Source organism: Eulemur rufifrons, chromosome 19 (assembly GCF_041146395.1).
Source record: "Eulemur rufifrons isolate Redbay chromosome 19, OSU_ERuf_1, whole genome shotgun sequence".
NCBI lineage: Eukaryota > Metazoa > Chordata > Mammalia > Primates > Lemuridae > Eulemur > Eulemur rufifrons.
In genome coordinates this window covers 44,999,882-45,020,911 of record NC_091001.1, presented here as the reverse complement: position 1 = coordinate 45,020,911, position 21,030 = coordinate 44,999,882, and the positions used below count along the sequence as shown (strand labels likewise).

At 45.9% G+C, this 21,030-nt stretch overlaps 1 long non-coding RNA gene across 1 annotated transcript in view; it reads left to right on the top strand.

Moving 5' to 3' along the window:
* The window catches only part of LOC138400226 (uncharacterized), a 58,574-nt gene extending 46,744 nt beyond the window's left edge, over window positions 1-11,830 (top strand). Inside the window, exon 2 of the long non-coding RNA XR_011236223.1 lies at window positions 11,520-11,830. This is a non-coding gene — a long non-coding RNA (uncharacterized lncRNA). The remainder of the gene's footprint in view (window positions 1-11,519) is intronic.
* Window positions 11,831-21,030: the final 9,200 nt, after the last annotated feature.

Genomic DNA, 21,030 nt, shown 5'->3' with positions numbered 1-21,030 from the left:
CTTGAGTGGCAACCTATATGGATAGGTTTCATGCCACAATTTGTTTCAAACAAGATGATTAACAATGAAAGAGTTGAGTTTGGGGAGAAGGCCTTTATAAAACAAAGTATGGAAAATAATTGATGAGTAGGGAAGTTTTATAAAAAATTTTTTCCCCATAACCCTTTAAAAAGTGTGCTGCTAGCTGCACATAAACACGGCATTCGCATCCTGGGGCTGGTACTCCTTGTCTTCTGCAATGTGAATTAAGGTGGGAGGGTCATAAGGAACAGAGCTGCTACCTGAATGGATATTTTTGTTCTGTAACATTAGCAACCATTTTTCTTTCTGTGTGAGAGGTCTGTGCGGCCCCTGCATGAGGTTCTGTGGCTCAGCTGTGCTGTCGGCCGCACAGTGGTGACTCCTCTTGGGTCTGCTCTGAATTGTCTTTTAGAGCTCAATTTTCATTCCCAACAAATTAGGTAAGATGGAAAGTGACATTTAGAAAACAGTGAATGGATGTTTAAACATGCACCAAACATCATTCTTACAATAGTTAGAAGGTAGTAATTCATGTATTCATCTCTTGATAAGCTATAAAGCATTCACTTTTGCTCGCTAAATAAACTGAAAAAGCTATTGAACCCTGTTTCTGGTTGACGATACCTGAAGGCAGATGCTTATTTGGGATCTTTTACTGTTCCTATGTGTGACTTCTACCGAGGCAGCTTTCAACGAGGCAAAATGTTTGGTGTCACTCTGGGTTTTCCTTGATGTCGACAGTTTTTAAGTGTTAACTGAAGGAAATCCCGTCTTGTCAGAATGTTCTTTTCGAGACACGTCGCAGTAGAGTAATGGGCTGGAGAGTTGTGGACCCTTCTGGGTTTTAGGGAACGTGCGCTTATTAATAACTCTCTTTGCCGGCGCTCAGTTCACTGTGGTTTGTTTGCCTGTCACCAACCTCGGGACTAGGTGTGAGAGGGGGCTTATATTCCAAATGGCTCCCATGGCTCCACTTTCTCTTTGATAAATCTTAGGTAAAGACGTGAGAGGACAGAGAAGAGATTAGTGTGAAGTAAATAAGAGTTAATATGTTCAGATTTCTAGGCTGGAAATCAACAACAGAAGATCTGCTGGCTGGAGATCTCAACTAAGTATAGACTGGAGATAAATCTGACAACCTCTGACATCTTTAAATGTCAAACCCACCGCACATCACAGATGACATCGTACCTAATGATCAAACTCCCTTTAAAATATACTTCATGTAAATACATTTTTGTGAAACCACAAGCTGTTTCTCTCAGTTTTGTTTTCAGCTGGCTTTGATAAAGAGATTGGTTGGCATCCTACAGCTAATCAAACAGCTTTCAAGCCAACATCAATGAAAGGTTTTAGGTGACTCTCAGAAATATACTCCACTCTTCATGGTCCAGGGGTATCCACAATGCCTCCTAGTTGTGCTAATAGACCTTGTTAGAGGAGAATTATTTGGCTCTAATCTGAGTTTACGACCAAAATTATCCTTTTTTTGGTTGGATAGATCTGCCTTGGCAACTCACAACAGCACCAGCACAGAGGGTTGCATTCATGCTACAAAAAATGCAATTCACCTTTTTGTGTGTACTTAGATCTATTGGTATTTAATATATTGCAAATTTCTTATGCTTGCTACATATTTAATTTTATAATTAGAAAATGATTTTATTTTGTCTTTGTGGAAAATAGAAAATGAAATTCAAGAGATCCTCAGTTCCAGGGCAAGAATTATGGGTTTTTTTGGCTTCTGTCATTTTTGTCTGTCTGGTTTTATTTGGTATTGTTTTTTTTTTTTTTTTTTTTTTCTCAATTGCAATTGTTTCTAGATTCTGGAAAATTATTCTTTGCTTTTTAAAAAAAGCTTAATTTTTTAATCCTAATAGTTGAAGCAGTCTTAACCTCTAAAGCCAGCTTTTAACAAAATTGTCATCATTTCATACATGGTAGATTGGCTTCAAGTAAAAGGGTAATTTAGAGGAAAACCATATTTTACTTACCCTTAGGAATGCCTCTAAATATAACAAAGTTTTAAAAAATCTTGGTGTTAACAATTGTATATTGTGAAAAGGAGGAAGAAAAAATTAGCTAGGTTGCCTGGGAGGTAATTGTGCTAAAAAACATTCATTTTTAATATATGAGAGTTCACATTTTGATTTATTTACTTACAAAAAAAGTGGGGAATTTTTTTAAATGCTTTGACTATTCATTCAATGAGAGCTTTTGTGCTGTGCCATTCTGCTCTTAAGAAATTCCAGCGTTACAGATACAATTGAGGGCGAACTTGAATTTGTTCCGTGGGCACGGCCTTTTCTGTTGTGGTAAAACAAAGTTAAAATGACAACGGTTCTGAAGAAAGTGCTTCAAGACCATGTCCTGTTTCACTCTTTCCAGATGACTAAAATCAGCCTCATTTCCCAAGTCTTAATCGGGGGAAGAAGATATGTGTGGTTTTAAAGAGTGGCAAGTACTAGTTAAGGTCAGGCTTGTTCTGAATGTGAACATTCAATTATGCTGCATGAGGATGGGGCAGGTATTTTAGATTAAAATTCTCATACAGAAAATGTCTGAAAGTAGCAAATTAGGTGACTGCCACAGTCTTCTTATTCACTGTCATCTTTAATTGTAGTGCTTTTTCAAGGTGGTTTTGTCTGTTTGTTTTTAAATGCTGTTGTCTTACATAAGCCAGGCTGCTTGCTTTAAAGTATCAGAATTGTCCCATAATATTGAAAGAATTGGAACATAAAAAATGAAGTGTAAATTCTGAGTCACATGTTTTAGGTGTAGTGTTAAACAACACAGCACACTGAGTTGAATGGAAGATGTTATTCCACTGATGTTGTCATCGGTTCAACTTTACCAGAAGCCGACCTTTCACTGGGAGTCTTTAAGCTGAGCACAAGTGTGTCTGTCCTTCTCAATGATTCAGAATTCTTCATGCTGAGGTTTCTGTCCATCAATATGTATTTTTCAGTGTTCTTCCTGAGTTTTGTCATTTGCTTTGAGTCCTTCCCACTGTTTATTTGCTGGTTTATGTTTTAGGAAGAAATCCACTTTGAGAAGAAATGCTGACTACTTATTCTCTGTGATGTTTCCTTTCTTTATTACTTTCAGAATTTTCAAGTATGAATAGATTAGGAGGGTACATATTTGTGCAAGGAATGTGGGGGGAAGAGTTAACTAATTTTTAAATTGAAATGAGAGAACTACTGTGCTGACTCTACTGGTGTTTTTCAAAGTGTTCCTCAATTTAATTAGGCAAAGGACTGAGTAGTATTTCTTTCTAATGGAGAGGTTAAAGATGACTTAGCTTTTCTAAATGTAAATAGCAAGGACTAATGCTCAAAGTATTGTCTGAAAAATCTAGAAATATCTGCAGGTTGTTGTGAACAATTCTGTCTCTTTATGGAGAGTTGTTTGGGCTTTTTAGAAACTCATTAATTTGATTGTAAGTGCCTCAGTGTTATCAGGAAAAGAAGCTTTAGAAAATGGTTTCAGAATGTGTCATTTTCTCCTTGGTTTAATCTGAGACAGTGTGTGGGCATGCTGGTATTTTAAAAGGCTAAAAATGTACATATTGCTGTGCCTTCAAATATGAGGGAAGATTACAAACAGAGAAGACTTTTCTTCAGTCTTCTGTCTGAAATTCTGCTTTTCTCCTGACTAGTAGTTCTTGAATTTTTAGGAAGGCATCTTTCATTCTTTGTTCATTTTCAATTTGTTGTTGTAATTAAGCAAAACAAAATTTTAAAAAGCCAAGTCAGCCTTCCACCATTTAAATCTTAATATTTAATGCTTTTATAAAATAAAACCCTGGGTTTTCATTTTAACACGGTTTCATTTTTTTTTATGAAATGATTTGCGGTATAAGACTGCCATTTGGTTTCAATATTAATATGTAACATGAACTACGTGGGTGTCATTTATTTTCAGTAGTAAATAACTGCTTAACCGATTATTTTACGTTAGCATAGTTCAATTGACTCCTTGAGAGTCTTGCTCTGCGTCTTCAAACAATATTTGGTTTTACAAAAACACATTTAGTAAAATAACAATTACATGTTGTGTCATTAAAAGCATTTCATGGTGTCATGGTGGTCGGAATCAGGGAATGTCATATAGTTGGTTTCAAAATTCATCAGTAGGTTAATCATTAATTATTCTTTTTCCAGGAAAGACCGATTAGGTTGTTTCAGAATTTGAATTTACTAGAATTCTTTTTTCTAATTATTATTATTATTTCTTTGCATTTTAACCTTAAATGGGGTTAATTTGGTAAGAAGAGGTACTTTTTCTGTTTGTATTGTGGCTTGTTCATTTTCTCGTAAACTGTATTTGGTAGCTAAAATGTTGAAAGCAGTTTGGGAACAAAATGTCTGCTTAAACCATGAAAAAATTGGCCACAATTTGCCGATTGGGCTGATAACAAAAGGCAGCAACACAAAATAGGTAGAAAAACAGTCTGTTCGGTGATGTGAGACCACTGAAGGTCTGTTTTTGCATTTTTTTTTTTTTTTTATTCTGGTGTTTATGTTGTGATGGAAATACATGAAGAAAAGTTTCTGCTCACCCATAGTTTTTGATTAACCATTTCATCTTTGGATTTCTTTTAAAACTTCAGAAAAGAAACTATTCACCTGGCACTTGAGACACATTTGAATTAAAAGCCAGGTCTGCACCTAAATCCCATGTTTCATCCAGGCTCTATCTGGTTATAAATGTCTCAAAGCTAATATTTTGATTTTTTAAAACAGTATTTAAATTCCATTTTTTCCCAAGTCTTCAACATGGAATTGTATGACTGTTATTACACTTTTGCAACTGTAAAACAAAAATTATAGTTTGCAGTTTAAAAGAAAAGTTCTCTACCTGGGCATACAGTTGACAAAAATTTCAACAAGCCCAAGTACACGTTGACTGTCATTTTATCTTCACAGACTGTAAACAAATATTAATGTTTCACATGAGACAATGTATTTTTTTCAAATGACAGAACGAGATAGCAGCATCCTCTCCCTCGTCTCTCTTGTTTTGACTTTTCATGGCTTGTGTGTGTGTGTTTGTGTGTGTGCCTGTGGTGGTCTTATTTTTTTGTCTTAAAAATCAGATACTCCAGGACAATAATTAGTATGAGGTTTATGTTTCTACTTATCTAATCTTTGTTTTCACAAACAAATACAAATAACTCAAACTGAAACTTGATGGCTTTGGTGATAATATAATAGCAGCCACGGGGAAATTTTCTTCATTTTAATGTTCTTTCACAGCCCACATTTAGTTTCGGTAGGAAAATTTAATTAACCTTTTCAGTAGCGTGTTAAAATATGGGTTCACAATAGACTCCTGAGTATGATTTGCAGGTTTTGGTTCTATTTTGAGATTTTGGTATACAGAGTTAGTTTCTTTCTTTCCTTCTTTCTTTCTTTCTTCTCTTTCTTTCATTTCGTTTCTTTGACAGCATTTGAAATGACTTTAAATCCTTTGGTTGCTATCTTTTCAAAGTGTGCACACTGTATAGTGTTTGCATTTATTTTTTATTATGGGGAGGGAGGATTCCTATTTCCTATTCTGTTGCAAGGTTCTATGAAAGAGGAAATGTCCTTTAGTCTCAGTATTTTTCTCCACTCCAATCCTCATATGGAGGTTGTCAGTCCCCCACCCCCATTTTAAAAAATCCAGTTGAACCACATTTCACAGAGAGCAGATGGGTCTGTGTGAGGCATTAGACCTGACTCCTGTCTACCCCGGGTGGCCTCGTGTTAGTGTCCATCAGACCAGTCAATGCAAGTCTGCCTGTTGAGCTTGTCCTGAAGGTCTGGGCAGCCTTAGGCTCTGACGGAAGGCCTGGGAGGGTGGTGTCTCCCTAGCTGCCTGCTGCTGGGGCTGCAAGTCTGGATGGGCTGCGGGGAGGAAGGTGGTCGTGACCTTGTAACTCTTGCTTCTTCACTTGAAACACACACCGGGGCAGGACCTGGGGCAGGAGAGGCCAGTGCGTGGGAGGATTTCAGGTAGCAGTTTCTGTTTTAGACGTCCCCTTCTCCGTGTCCGACTGGGACAGCCCCACCTGCAGGGACATGTACCTGAATGGGGACATAGTCCTGCCCTGTGCCTGGCAAGCCTGTGCCCAGTGTACTCAGCCACTTCTTTGCTTTATCCCCATCACCACCCCACCCCACCCAGTGCCCTATCCTGCCTGTTCCCGCCATCCCTGCAAAGTCAAATGTGGAAACAGAGGAACACACATTTTATCTGTAACTAGTATGGGCACTTCCAGTATCATAGCCTGGGTGTTTTGCTTTTTTTTTTTCTTCTTCTTCTTTTTCTTCTTCTTCTTCTTCTCCTCATACTTCCTGTATGAGGTTAGTTTTTTTAAATGATAAACAAACTATTTTTTTTAACTTTTATTTTTGGCCTGGTCGTCTATTGCCTCCTACCTGTCCCATCACGAGCCTTTTGCTGGTACTCTCCACCTATGCACAGAGGTGGGTGTGAGCACAGCCCGAAAGCGGGAGTGGGGGCTTTGCCCCCACCCCTCCTCCCCAGGGTGGCAGTAAGGAGGGTTGAGCTGGTGAAAACATTTCTATTCTCCTATTTGAGAGAAGTGCTGGCAGACACATGCCTCAAGTGTTCTCTGCAGACAAAGTGTGGCAGCACAGTGAGCTGAGGACAGGAAGGCAAAGTGAGGTGGGGGAGGCTCGGCTAGAGGAGAAATGTGGCCACTGGGGAGAGACCACAGTGCAGGCTGAATACCCCACAGCGCTCAGCCCCACGTGCAGAGGACCAACACCCGGAACAGGAGTGGAAGGGATGGGTCCTGCCTACCCTTCTCCCCAGGTCACCTTGAGAACTCGTTGACAACCCTGGATGGATTCTGGGCTGCTCTCTCTTTCCTCCCGTGGTGGGGATCTGAGGGGTGAGTCGTCCGGGAATGGCCTGGGTACAGATGACTAAATGTGAACAGCAGTAGACGGCCAACCCACCATCGCCCACGGCCGCACATCCAAGAGTGTCACCGGGAGCAGATATCACTTGCCACCAGTGGTTCTTGCGTGCATCTGAATCACCTGTGGCTGTGAAAACACACATCCCTGGGCCCCACCCGCATAGTTTCCTATTTAGAATATCTGAGACAGGCCTGAGAATTTGCATTTCTAACAGATTCTCTGTTGATGTGATGCTGCTGTTGCAGAGAGCCCGGCTGAGAGCCACTGCCTGGGGCGGGGTGGCGGGATGCCTGAAGATCGTGTCCCATGGGGTCGATGCCTGTCTCCACTTTTCCCTAAGGTCCCTTTGTGCGTCCTGCCGTAAGCTTAGAGGTCAAGCCCACCTTTCAGAAGGTTCTTTGCATTTCCCAGTAACTGCCCAGCAAGGTTACCTATAGTCCTGACTTTTCACAGTGTCAACCGGACTATAATGCTGCCAATATGCTTTTGAGATTTGGTTCTTTAAAAAATGGATTTTATTTTACTTTCTAGTGGCTCATGTGCAGGGTATCATGACTGGACCAGGGAACAATCTAGCTAGGGCCAGCCCTGGGCTCAATGACCCTTGTCTATTTTCACCTCTGGCATGAACTGAGGGAGCTGTCATGGGTGCCTCTCTGTACCTGAAGGCAGGCAAACCTGCAAGATCCTCCAGGGCTCAGGTGTTTGAATTACCTGTGAGCCTCTGAGTCTCCCGGAAGGCGACAGAACCCGAGGATCAAGACGCTGGGTTGGAAGCTGGTGCCACCGTTTATCTGCCAGGCGTGGACCTCCCCCGACGGGTCCTCCCTGGCTGATAGCGATGGTCCCAATTGCTCCAACCCAAGAGGGCTCAGGTGAGGCTTAATGAAAGCACACAAGGGCAGCAGCTGCTGGCACATGGGATGTTCTCAATAGGTGGTGGCCAAGAGCCCCCGGGTGTGTTCCAGGGCAGCCCCGGACTGACACACTATGCTGACAGGGCCATTAAAAGTCCCCGCTCAAGGACTCAGAGTCTTCCTGAACCACGTGTAGGTATTTTGCAGAAGCCTCTAAGGGGCGGTGCCCTGGAAAGCCTCTAAGTCTGCTCTGGGAGACGTGACCGGAGCTCTAGACACGGTGTCCCCACCAGAGACAAGTGTGGGGGTCCCAGTGCTGGTGCCTCAGTCTCCTCCCTGACATCTCTAGCAGCACAAAAGCATGATTTACACAAAAAACCTATCTCACTTATCCCTGAAATCAGCCCGTGACAAGCAATAAACATTTCCTGAGTGTGCCCTCTAGGTTTTAATATCCTGACAAATAAAAGCAGTGCTCAACACCTTGGTGTTGGTGAGCAGGCCCCATCCTCCTTGGCAACTCTTTCGATATCTCTGAAAGCTGGCATCCAACGCTGTCAGAATCTGACATGAGTGGATAGGGACAGGCTGTGAGTTCCCCACTGGTCCTTTTCCTATGCCTTGACGAAGTCCTCCGTGCTGCTAAGGGGCCGGAACAAGCTGAGGTGTGTCTTTGCACGTGGGTGGCTGGAGGTGCCGGTGTGGCCTCTTGGCAGTGAGGTATTGGCAGTGCCTTGGATGTTACAGCAAACCCAAGTCGGTGGTCTCCACTTCCCCGGGCCTTGGTTCTTACTGCCCAGGAAGTAGAGGCTTGGATTGATTGACTCAGGGACAAAGCAGCCTTCCCGGACAGCCACCCAGTTCAGGGGTGGGGTTGGAGGTGGGTGTCTGAGACGCTGTTTCTCCCCCTTTCTCAGTTTCCCATGGCAGGAGCTTTTCTTTGGATTGCTGTCAGGCACAGAAAGAGCAGGATTTGGGAGCCAGCTCGGGGAGTGTCGAGAAGATGGCCTGGGTTGCATTTTGGGGTGCTAATGAGGGCTTGCATTCAGTGTGATGTGTGTGACACCGAGGCTGTCCCTCAGATCTGGAGGGAAGCGAAGTTACGTCCCCCACAGTGGGGAGACCTAACAAGCCCCCTGAATGTTAGAGACCTACAGGGACAGCATAGCTCAGCCAAGCCGGGAGTAGGAATGGCCCCACATGTGACCAGAAGCTCCTTTGGGACTATCCCAACACTGGTGGCCTCCACCCACTCCAAGTGTATCTGTGATCAGCTCTGAATTAGGGGCAAGTCTTTTATAGTTCCTAGAGGAACTGTCTTGGGTTCCTTCAGTGATAGCTAGACAGCCAGACCAATGGGGAGTCACCAGAAATTTGATTCATCCATGCAAAATCCCCCAGACAGGCTGTCTCAAGCCTTGCAGTGGAGAGCTGGAATTCAGAATCTTCTCAGCTTTGGCCACTGACCCACAGGGACTAGGTGGGAGACCCAGGTTCCAGTCCCAGCCCTGTGCCTTCCAGTATGACCTTGGGGAGGTTACTGACCTTCTCCTTCTGTGTGCCTCACTTTCTCCACCTGTGCAATGAAGGGTAGGTCAGATGACCCTTAAGGCCCAGCCACCTGTCTCCGTGGTTTTGGTCCAGGTTTGCAGTTGGGTGTTCCGTACCGTAGCCCACCTGGGCTAGCACATTTTGTTTCTTCGTCCCATTCTGCAACGAGGGGACTGGTGAGCACGCAGGTTGGTAAGCCACCTCTCTATTTCAGTGGTGAGCTGAAGGAACCAGGTTTCCCCTTCTGCCCATGCTGGCTGCTGATGCGTTACTTAGTTCCTGTTTCTCTTTGCCCACCCAGGAAGGCGCTGCATTATGAAATCCCGGCCCAGATGTCGGATTTTAAGCCTCGTTAGGAAATGCTGGCTCATAGAACACAAAACGGGAAGCTGGCTTTCCCGACAGATTCATCTAGGCGGTGTTCCTCCCAGATTGCGTGGGTACCACGGAGCCAGGTTTGTCGCCTCTCGGAAAGCGCAGTGTCACCCTGCCACTGGCAGACGAGGCCTTTAAGAAAAATAAATAAATAAAAGCTGCAGGAGTTTGTGTGAATCAGCTACCTCATAAGTGCAAGACACTGGGGAAAGACACTGGGAAGAAGTAATACAGAGTTTCAGAAAGTAAATGGCCTGTCACAATTGCCACATGTCCTGAAGCTTTGCTCTGTGGCCTGCAGGCCTGCGGTGTCCTGAGGAGGAGGAGAGCTTTGCCAGGCCTCGCAGGCGGGGCACTCTGCCCTCAGCAGGCTGCATTTCCTGGCACCATGCGACAGCCCTGCTGACACAGGCCAGTGTGCAAAAAGTGATTCTGCCCCAAATATGTTTGGGAAGCACATGATCATTCCAACAGCTTTCTTTATCTCTTTGCATCTCTGGGTCTTTTGTATGCTACCGTGCACTGTGAATGAATCACAGGGGGAAGAATGGAGCTTTTCCAAAATTGCATACCTCTCCCATCTCATTTTACACAAAATTTTGTGCCACTAACCAAAGGAAATGGAGAGGGACAGGATCAATGGGTTTTCATGGTGAACCCAGGGTTGCACCTTGGACAGGCTGTGTGTGGAGGGGACAGCAGAGTTCCCGAGGAGCTTTGCATGGTCCTGGGTAGAGCCCATCCTTTCTCCAGCCATCAATAGTGCCTGGTCAGGGAATATGCTGGAACAGCCTGATAGCTTGGGTTTGGCCTCCCTCTCATGGGAGTGCTGTCTCCAGCTCGCTCCTGGAAAAACTGCCTCCTCCCAAGTGCTTCTGAGCAGCAGATCTAAGCACAGAGCTGGTTTTGTGGGGCTATAGTATGGACTTTGGGGGGATGGTGCCATCTGTATTTTTGAGTCTACTGACCCTCTGTGTGTCTTTGGAAGTATGTTTTCACTTGTTTGGGAGACCTAGGAAAGATCTTCCACAGAGTTGCTGCTTGGGAGCCAGACACACTGGTCTCAGCAGCAAAGCAGTCACTGATGGGATCCCAGCTTTCTGGACCTGTGCTGGCCCCGTGCTGGGCCTCTGCTTGGCCGGGGCCTCTGCTTCCCGGCTGTCCTTCCCTCCAACTAGGACCAAGCGTATCTGCTCCTATCTGATGGACCCGGGAGGCCCCCTCTCCTGGGGAGGCTGTCCTCTCCTGAGATGGGAAGAGGCGAGGTAGCTGGAGGCTCAGGACCTCACTGGGCTGGAATTCCATGGTGACCTCTCATTGGGTCTCCTTGGGGCCTTTGGGGAGGGGAGCTCAGGATGTCACCTGGGCAGACACCTGGCTCATCCTGTAAGTTCTCGTGTGACTCAGCCAAGCCATCAGGAGCACATCGGGGAAGAGCCTCAGGGCTCCCCAGGAGTCACACCCTGGCAATGAAGTCAGAACTGACTTCAACTTTTCAGTAAACATGCCGAGTGGCCCAAACTAAGCAGCAGGCCTCTGGGAACATCTGCCTCTTCAGTCCCTCCTGAATTACTTTCTAATGGACACCCCACACCATCATCACCACCTGCGATTTTTGTTGATTGTCACACTTTAAAGAGATGCTGATAAACTTTATTTCCCATCTTACTGTGGCATTTGTGATCTGTCTTTCCCTTTTCAGTTTCCATATTCTAGAGTGACTATCTCTCAATGCGGTTGGCAGTGACCTGTGTTTTTCATGCATGTTTTGTTTCAGAATAACTGGGAGATGAAACAGGAAGCCCTATGACACACTTGATCGAAAATGACACAGACACGAAAATCAGGACTCAGCCCCCTCCAGCACCTCTACCTGCTGCCCGCTGATCACAGCCGCAACGCTGGGGAAGGCTTTTCACGGGGGCCCGATTCCAACTGCTGGGACTCTAAGGGCCTCTGCACTTGCTGGGGCTGTGTCTGCCCTCCTTTGGTCACGGTCTCGTCTGCTTGGCTTCCCATTTGTCTGGCCAGTCTCTATGTGTCTTAATGCCTTGTCCTTCATTAAAAGTAAAACCAAAGAAAACTGAATTGTTTGTTTCTTAGCTGTCTTTAAACACAAATTTAAAAGATATCAAGTAGTGTTTGAGATTAATTTCTATAAGGCCACAAGGAAAAGGAACCCTGTCATAACCACACAGATCATCATGACACCTTTAAAAGTGTGTTGAAATTGAATCTTTTATTCCTCAGCCACGTTCGCCTTGTTTCTCCTTATACCTCTCTAGATCTCTCTAGCGTTAGTGTTGGCAGATTGACAGCTGAGAGCAATGTTGGGATTCATCTGGAGTTTCCTTCCACGCCCACCCTGATCATGGCCCATAGACTGTGACCCCAAGATCTCCACCAATCTCTCACTTTCCAGGGGAGACATCTGCCTTTTCGGCTGCCTCCCTCCCTCCACACATCCGTCCCCCATTCACTTAGGCATTTCGGAAAGGTTTCTTTGCGAGCTGCTGTGTGCCAGATTCTGGCGACGAAGCAGTGGATGAGGTTAACTCAGCCCTGGGCTTCCCAGCACGTCTGCTCAGGAAGCGTCGGGAGGCGCTGAGTGGTGCATCATGGATGGACAGCTCCGTCTCATTTCACAAAGACGTCCTGATTTCCTAAACCTTCCCTTCCAGCCTGAGACTCTGGAATTGGCACCTGAGCATTCTTTAAAATGGTCAAATGTCAAAGCCTTCCTTCTGTGGAATCTGACTCTCTTGCCCAACCTGGAGTAAGACAGCTTGACCCTTCTGAGGACATGGCCAAAGAGGCCATTAGGTGCCTTCCAGAACTTTTCATCGGTCTTCACTTTTAAGCGCAGCAGGCATTAAGGAATACTTTCAAATGGCCATGTCATACCGTTTCACACTTCTCAGAATTAGTTTACCAATAGACCATGATGGCCATAGCAAGACCCACTGTGTGCCTGGCACAGTGCATATTGCAATGCATATCCAGGTCTCAGCCCAGATGTCCCCTGCTCAAGGAGGCCTCCCTGAGCACCGTGTCCTAGGACATCCCTCCATCTCCCCACCATTTCTCTCTATCTCATGACACTATTTTATTTTCTTCATAGAGCTTACCATTATCAGCATTTACCCTGAATATTCAATTATTAATTATCTGTATTCCTCTCACTCTACTGCTAAAATTTCTGCTCTAGAAAACTAGATGGTGGTCTGTCTCCTTCCCCAGTCTGTCCCTGCATCTGATGCTCTGTCAAAATTATGTGTCATCTGGGTCCATCCTCTTCTTGCTTCTTCTTGCTGTCAGCAACCCCACCATGCTGAGCACTGTTCTGACCACTTTTGGTGGATGAGGACACTGAATCCCTCTGAGTGTGGTAAGTGGCATTGCAGGGTTGGGACCAGGATTTCCTCCGGGAAACCATCCAGCAGAAAAGGCTGATCGTGAACTCTCTGCTGTCTGGGTAGTCAGATTCTCATCCGACACCAAACTTTGCCTTGCTGATAGATGTCCTCAAGTTAAAGTTTATTTGCTCACATACTGGAAGATTAAATGCCACCCTGTTGTGGAGGGATGTGTCCTCACTGGAGCATCTCTGGATGCTCTTTCCCCGGCGGAACACCATGAAGACCAGATGAAATTAATCCAAAGATTCCACCCTGCCCTGACCTTCTTCTTCTCATTATTATTATTTTCCTCTCTGCTGGTCTCTCTTTACCCGGGTTCTAGCAGAGGAGAAGGCAGTGTACAAGGGTAACACAGGCAGCAGGAACAAAGCCCCTGGGGGTGCTAAGGAGCTGGGGCCAATGGTGGATTTGCAGACGTGCCCCAGGGCTCCTTCACACACGCCTACCTCTGCCCTCTTGGACAAACCCCTGCCCTGATGCCTTGGGAAGAATGTCTCCTCCCTGGTTGCTCCTCCCTTGTCTTCTTGAGCAGAATTCAACTGCATCCTCTGCCCATTTCCCAGTCATACTCATTAGGATTATTTATGACATTAAAAAGATAGGAGTCACAGGCTCAGGAAAAGCCAGAAATAACCCATATGTTGTTCTCATCCCCCACAAGGATGATAGGAGAAAGAGCCAAACAGAATTGACTACACAGTTCTAGTCAGTTAAGGTAGTAGTTCTGACTCCAGAAGACATTAGAATTACCCAAGAGTTATGAAAAGTCCAGAAATCCAGGCCCCACATGGACCAACCCCATCAGAATGGGAGCGGGGAGGTGCAGATGTCAGTATTTTTACAACTTCTCTAGGAAATTTTAATGCACAGCCGAGGTTGAGAAACATCGATCTAGAGCTGTACTTTCCAATACAGTAGCCATAGCCACATAGGACTATGGGACACTTAAAACATGCTCGTGTACCCAAGGAACTGAATTTTTAAATTCATTTTTATTTTAATTAATTTAAATTTAAATATCCACATGGTGATATGGTTATCAGACTGGACAGTGCAGATAAAGAACATGTCTATGATCACAGAAAGTTCTACTGGACAGTGTGGTCTAGGGGAACCTTGAGTCCTGTAACTGCCAAGTGAAATTATGTTGAATCTGAAGGGAGTTTAAGGTCATTCTCTCTGTCTATTAACTTGACTGAAAAGCCCTCCTGTCTTGTGTCTGCAATATATTTTCCATCCACGTTTTAAGCTGGGGTTTGTGAGCAGCAAAGGTGACATGCTTTCAAAGCACTGCACTGTAGGATTGAACAGAATTTACAATACAGCCATGCGCTGCGTAAGGAACGGCACTTTGATCAGTGACGGACTGCACAGGCAATCGGGTGCCACAGGTTATAATGGAGCTGAAAAATTCCTATCACCTGGTGATGTCGCAGACTTCTATGTGTAGATACATTTAGATACACAAATTCTGACCATTGTGTTACAATTGCCTGTACTGTTCAGTATATAGTAACAGGTTGTATGGGTGTATAACCTAGGCTTGTCTAAGTATACTCCGTGATGTACGCACAATGAAATCGCCGAACTACCCATTTCTCAGATGTTCTGAGCGCCGCATGACTGTGTCTGTGAAAGTCTGAGGCCCAGATCTGAGTCCCTTGGTGTTCACTCTGATGGTTTACTTGGTTTGCGTCTTTGAAGACCCAGCCCTGGAAAGGGAGGGAGCTTTCTGAATCACTATTTAATGACTGTAATCCAAGAATTTAGGACAGGGCGAGAAGCACTTTGAAAGAGCGGAGCAGCAGAGGTGCTACCTTTCGGAGGAGGTAAGGCTCGGTCAGGTGGTACAGTGAGTTCAGCCAGTTTGGGGTAGAGATGGAGAAGTAGCAGCCAAAGCTGAATCATTTTCTGCTTATCACTCATAGACTGTCAGATTTTCTTCTTTTTTTTTTTTTTTTTTTTGGCTGGAGGGAAAGCACCTTACAACAAATAATAATACTATTTTGAATTTCGGAGCTTTCCCTTTTTCAAAGCACTTTACCGTGTCTGACTTATTTTGTCCTCCCAGCAAGGCCATAAGATAGGCAGGGGAGGGCTTTATAGGGCTTGTCTAGCTCCCCAAGAAAAACCTCAATATTTTGAAAAGAACTTAAAAAAAAGGTTTTGTTTTTTCACTCCCGGCCATACTCAAGTACTCAGTGGTATAACTTGAAGCAAATGGCCATAGATTTTTGTCCTCCTGCAGTGGATGGTGTTTTTAACAGGACTTCACATTTGTTCTTTCTTGTTTCACCCCAGGTTTCTAACCATTGTGCCTTGATTCTTTGGGGCCATTTCTTCCTCAGAGCTTTGTGTGATCTGCAAATTTGGTAACTATGCCTTCAATGTCTGCTTCCAAGTTATCTTTAAAATGGTGAGTGGGGCCGGGTGCAGTGGCTCATGCCATAATCCTAGCACTCTGGGAGGCTGAGGTGGGAGGATCACTTGAGCTGAGGAATTCGAGACCAGCCTAAAAAAGAGTGAGACCCCGTCTCTATTAAAAATAGAAAAATTAGCCCGGCATTGTGGCACACACCTGGAGTTCCAGCTACTCAGGAGGCTGAGGCAGGAGAATCGCTCAAGCCCAAGAGTTTGAGGTTGCTGTGAGCTGTGATGATGCCACTGCACTCTACCCAGGGGACAGAGTGAGACTCTGTCTCAAAAAAGAAATGTTAACAAAATAAATGTTAACAAAATAAAATGGTGAATGGGACAGAACACAGGACAGAGCCCTGTAACTCTCCACAAAGAATGTTCCTGTGTTCTCCAAATGTCCCTCATGCAGACCCAGCCACAGGCTGATACTCTCACTCCGGGGTCCTCAATGTTCTCATATGTAGCGCTGCAAAGAGTCATCCTAAACCACACTTGCCATGGGCAGAAAGCACTGAATCACCTGTCCAGCTGAGAACTCAGGGACTGCCTGTCCGTCCTGGCATCTCCAGCCAGTGCAGAGGGAGCAGAGGTGGGCAGGACTGCCATGAAGGAGTTGGCCTTCTCTGGGGATGGTTGTCCTGCCAGTTGTGAGTCTTTCTGGTCCTATCGTCATCAGGCCCATCTTTTGCATCTTAGATACATAGGATAGGATGAGAGGTTTTCAAATGCTCTACTGAAAGCAAGACATACTTTCTGGGGCATTCCCCTAATTGACTGTTCTGGTGAAGCTCGTCAAAACAGGAAATGAGGTTAGCATGGAATGACTTTCTCTTAGAGAACTCGAGTTGCCTCCTAGAGACCACCACTTTCTTCCCAAAAGCTTGTGAGCCTTGTTTCATGCTTCTTCTGGATTTCCCTGGAAATCAGAGGGAGTCTGCTCTTCTGCAGTCTTTGGAAGCCAGTCCTTTGGAAAATGGTGGTGACATTTGCTCATTTCCAGCCTTCCAGATTTTCTCCCTCTCACTCCAGTATCTCTAAGATGTTTGTGGGTTGGTCTGAAGTTAGATCTGCATGCACTTTAACCACAACAAAAATGTGGTTGAGACAAGGGCTAGGTTCCCATGCCCAGGCTGAAGGGGTCACATGGGGCTCCCTGGCAGGGGCTTCGGGTAGTTCCTTCCCATAAGGAGCTGTTAGATCCACATGTTCCCACTTTATCAGGGATGCAGTAAGAGAAAACTAACCCAGCGGAGATGAAAGCTTAGTGGGAACAATGCGCTCTCCTCCCCTGCTCCGTATGTGAGCGTTTGGCTCAGATGTGCACTGACTGAAACAGCTGGGCTGGCTTCATTTAGGCGAATTCCCATGTTGGGTTCTTTGACTCTGTTATCAAAAGCAGTGAGGGTTTCATATCTAGGCAAGCTGCATCATGCTTATCTTCACTGAGGCTTTCTGACAAATGGCTGTACTTGAAATTTCCAGATTTAAATGTCATTTTTATTAATACTAAAGTCATATTTTGAGTCATAAACTCAATACTTTTGAGTCATATTTGCTTTTATGTAGTAGAAGGGAGTCAGTCTGAGGAATGTCTGACCTTGACTCACAGGTGTTTGACAGGGACTGTTGTCTCCAAACACTGGACTTGGATTACCTTTCCGAGACCCACCGACCCATGCATTATGCCCTCACTTCTGGACTCACGGGCCTGTTTCACTTTTTACGTGACTTAGCAGGACCCTGAATACCATCCTGAGTTCCCATGGGTGGAATGGGTCAGATTCCAGTTCCTTCTCCTTCAGCCCTGGGTGGACCTGCCTCACTCTACCCAGGTCTAGAGTACTGTGTTTTCAGTGATGATTGTCTATGTCAATGGATTAATAAATATGCACCTCTATCGTAATCCCAGCTACCATCTAAGGCTCTAGTTTGCTCTGGATACATCTTTTGGTGGTTTACAACATGATTTCTAGTTCTCATAACAGGCCCCAAAGGCAGGATTACCACCCCTTTGTTTCAGTTAAGAAACCTGAGTTTAAGTGAAGATAACCAATTTGCTCCATGTCGGAAAAACCAGCCCTGTGACGGCATATCCTGGGTGTCAATCCAGAGCAGTCCAGCTTCACCCCACCTCTCTATTATGCTGCTTCTTTGTATTACATTTTATAAACAGTAAAAGCAAATGCCATTTTTCTCAAAAAGGACTGTGGTAAGCGACAGTTGGGAAGGGGGACGCCAGAGCATAAATGAAAACGGGGCTGGGTGGAAGTCGATGGTGGGTGCTGAGTCCTCCACACCCCTCTTGCTACAGCCCCCACTTGAGTCTCTCCCACTGTGGACGCTGGTGACCCCATTGGCCCTGCATCCCGCCGGGGTTGTGTGAGGATCCGCAAGGGCTGGGGTGTGGGCAGACATCGTTCTCTGCAAACCACCTACTATTCAAAAGTGTGGTCAGTGGGGCAGAAAGGCAGAGGCCCCACCCTGCCCCTGGTACAAGAATCTGCATTTCAGCAAGATCCCAGGGCACGGCCCACGGTTGCTCACTCTGCACTTCACACCTGCCTTGCCGAGGTGCCAAGTAAATGTTTGTAAAGTGAATTCTTCTGAGGCATGAGTCACAGGGGTGGGGACATCAGGTAGGGACTCCTGGGGGCCCAGGCAGGCTTCCACCCATCAGCTAATAGGGTGTTTGAGAATCGGCCACTTGAAGAAAAGGAACAGCTGGGAAACCATGAAATGAGTTCCACCTACAGAGGGGGCCGTTGTTGCCATTCGAGGAGGGAAGGAAAATAAGAAAAATATTCCGTCAAAAACTATCACTGTCCCGCCTCCAGCCCTCATCACCAATTCCTATTCCATTATTTTTATCTCCAAGGCCTTGGTAGGCAGCAGAACATGACTGACTATAACTGTTGCCCCTGGTCCCTGTAGGTGGGGTGACCATGTACCCTGGCTAGCTCAAGATGGTCAGGTCCATGTCTGTTAGAAATCAACTTGGAATTCCTTTCAGCTCTGCCTTTCACTCTCAAGCATGCCCTGCTTTGGACAGCCATTTTTTAGGTTGTCTTATATCTGCTTGTATATGTCCCCAAGAAGTTGCTTAACAAGCACTGTCTCCTTAACACAGGGGCCACCTCTCCAAGTAGGAGCAGTGTTGGCAGTTCCCCGACAGTTCTGCCAGCGCTGCCTTAGAATGAGCAGAGGCAGCCATGGGGGAGTGAGAGCGAGTGTGTGCACTTGCGCGTGTGCGATATGGTCATGTGGGGACTGTGTACACGCACATGTGACACGAGTATGTGGTGCCTAAGAGGTTATGGGGAAGTGTCTGGCACGTGGCACCTGTGTACAGGTGGGGTAGGTATCTGTGGTATGTGCGGGTGTGTCTATTGTATGTGTGTATGTGTGTCTGTTTTTGCATATGTGCCTGTGTGTTTTTGTGTGTGGTGTGGTATGTTGTGTGGGAGTGCCTGGGTAGATATGTACGTGGGTATCTGGTGGATGTGTACATGTATGTGGGGTGTGCGTGTATGTGGGTATAACATGTGTGGTGTGGGTGTACGTTCCTGTAGCTTATGTGTTTGTGTGCAGTATCATGTGTGTGGTGTGTGTGCCTTGTGTGTGGCTGGGTGTGGGTGTCTGTGGTGCGTGTTCATGTGTGTGCATGTGGGTATCTGTGCTGTGTGTGGGGTGAGGTGTCTGTGATGTGTGCATGTGGGTGTTGGTGGTGGGTGTGCGTGGGTGAGTGTGGTATGTCTGTGCTGGTAGCTGTGTGGGTGTGTAGTGGGTACACAGAATGGCTGTGGGTGACACATGGTGCCATGTGTGCCTCCTGGGCTTGTGTGGGGCTGTGATAGATCCACTGCAGACTGGAGCACGGCTCCATGTGGCACCACCTGCAGGGGAAGGCTCTGGGCCCTGGGAGCTGGCAGAGAAGGGGGTCTCACCATTGCCTGCACAAGGGCATCCACTGTGGCCACGGCCACCCTCCTAGAAGCCACTGGCACAGTGGCATTGCTCTGTAGGGCAGGGATGTGACCATGGGTGGTGAGTGCAGACCTGATCCATCTGGCACCGGAGCTGTCGAGGGCAGGCCCTGGCTGTGTCGTTCCCATCCAGCTGGCACCTGGTGCACCGTGGGGCTTCAGGAAGGACGTGTCCAGGGCGGAATCACTGAATGGAAGCCCCTTCCTCCTGCCCTGCTCCGTGACATAAAGGCTCCAGTTTCATGTCCAGTTGCCAAGACGGAGGAGAGAAAAGTCCCTGCCCCATCTGTCTGCTGATGTACCCAATGTGCCTCCTCCTGCAGACCCTGCACAGGAGGCCAGGCCCAGGCTGTTGGGGTCCCTCTCTGTCACTGCTGGGCCCCCTCCGTGATCTACTCGGCTGCAAGATGCTGATGGGTGGAGGGTGGCCCACCTGGCCCCCTGGGGCCTCTGGAAGAGCACGGTTCATGTTAGCTAAGGGCCACCTGACTCTCCCTGATCTCTCTCTCCTTGAGGCAAGGGTGACCCAGGAATGCAAGTCTGCAGATGGAAGATCAGCGCGGGGCCCCTCTTTCAGGGTGGAGGAAATGGAGACGTGCCCAGGTCTGCTTTGCATGGCTTCCCGCTCGTTGTCGATCTCTCTCAGCCTCAGTTTCCAAATCCATGAAATAGAAAGAATAACGCTTACCGCATAGGCGTGGGGGTTCTTGCAATAGCGTACGAAAGCACTAAGCATAACATCTAGCATAACGTACAGAGTCAGTGAATGGTGGCGATTATGTTATCATTTTAATTCATAAAAATGGAGTGTTTTTTTTTAAAATAAATATATCAGGAAGTAGCAGGACATGTCATCAGAAAATACTCTGAAGGAGTCCTAATGATCTTAGCTGTGAAATATAAACTATCAAAATAAAAAAAAAGACAAGAAAATCTAGAAAGAAGGGATGGCAGTAGTCTCAGAATAAAAATAGTTCGGAGAGTGTGAGAACAGACAGGGGCCGGCCCGCCCGCCAGCCGCTGCTTCCTCTGCCTGCGATGACGGGACAGGGGCCCGGTCCTGAATCTGCAGCGCCAGACGTGGTATAGGAACAGTGATTTGCCCTAATGTAAATATTTTGATGTCTTTCTTTTCCTGAACTTTTAACCTTGCTGGTAAACAGAGTACGTACAGTAAATGAATTGTTTTTCTGAGAACTGAATTTTGAGGAAATAGGGGGGGAAAAGAGATTTTTATTAGCTAATCGTCAGTCTGGTGCACGACTGAAAACACACTCTGTTTCTTAACTCTGCTTCAGGAGACACTTGACCACCAAAAATAGCTTTCCTTTAATTTATGAAAGAAAAACCATGAAAATATATAAAAATGCCAATTCAAAGTGAGCAAGACTTACAAAGGCAAAAGAGGGGAAAGTCATTCCGTAGAAGGTTTCTGAGATAAGCAAAACAACCAATCCAAACTCTGATG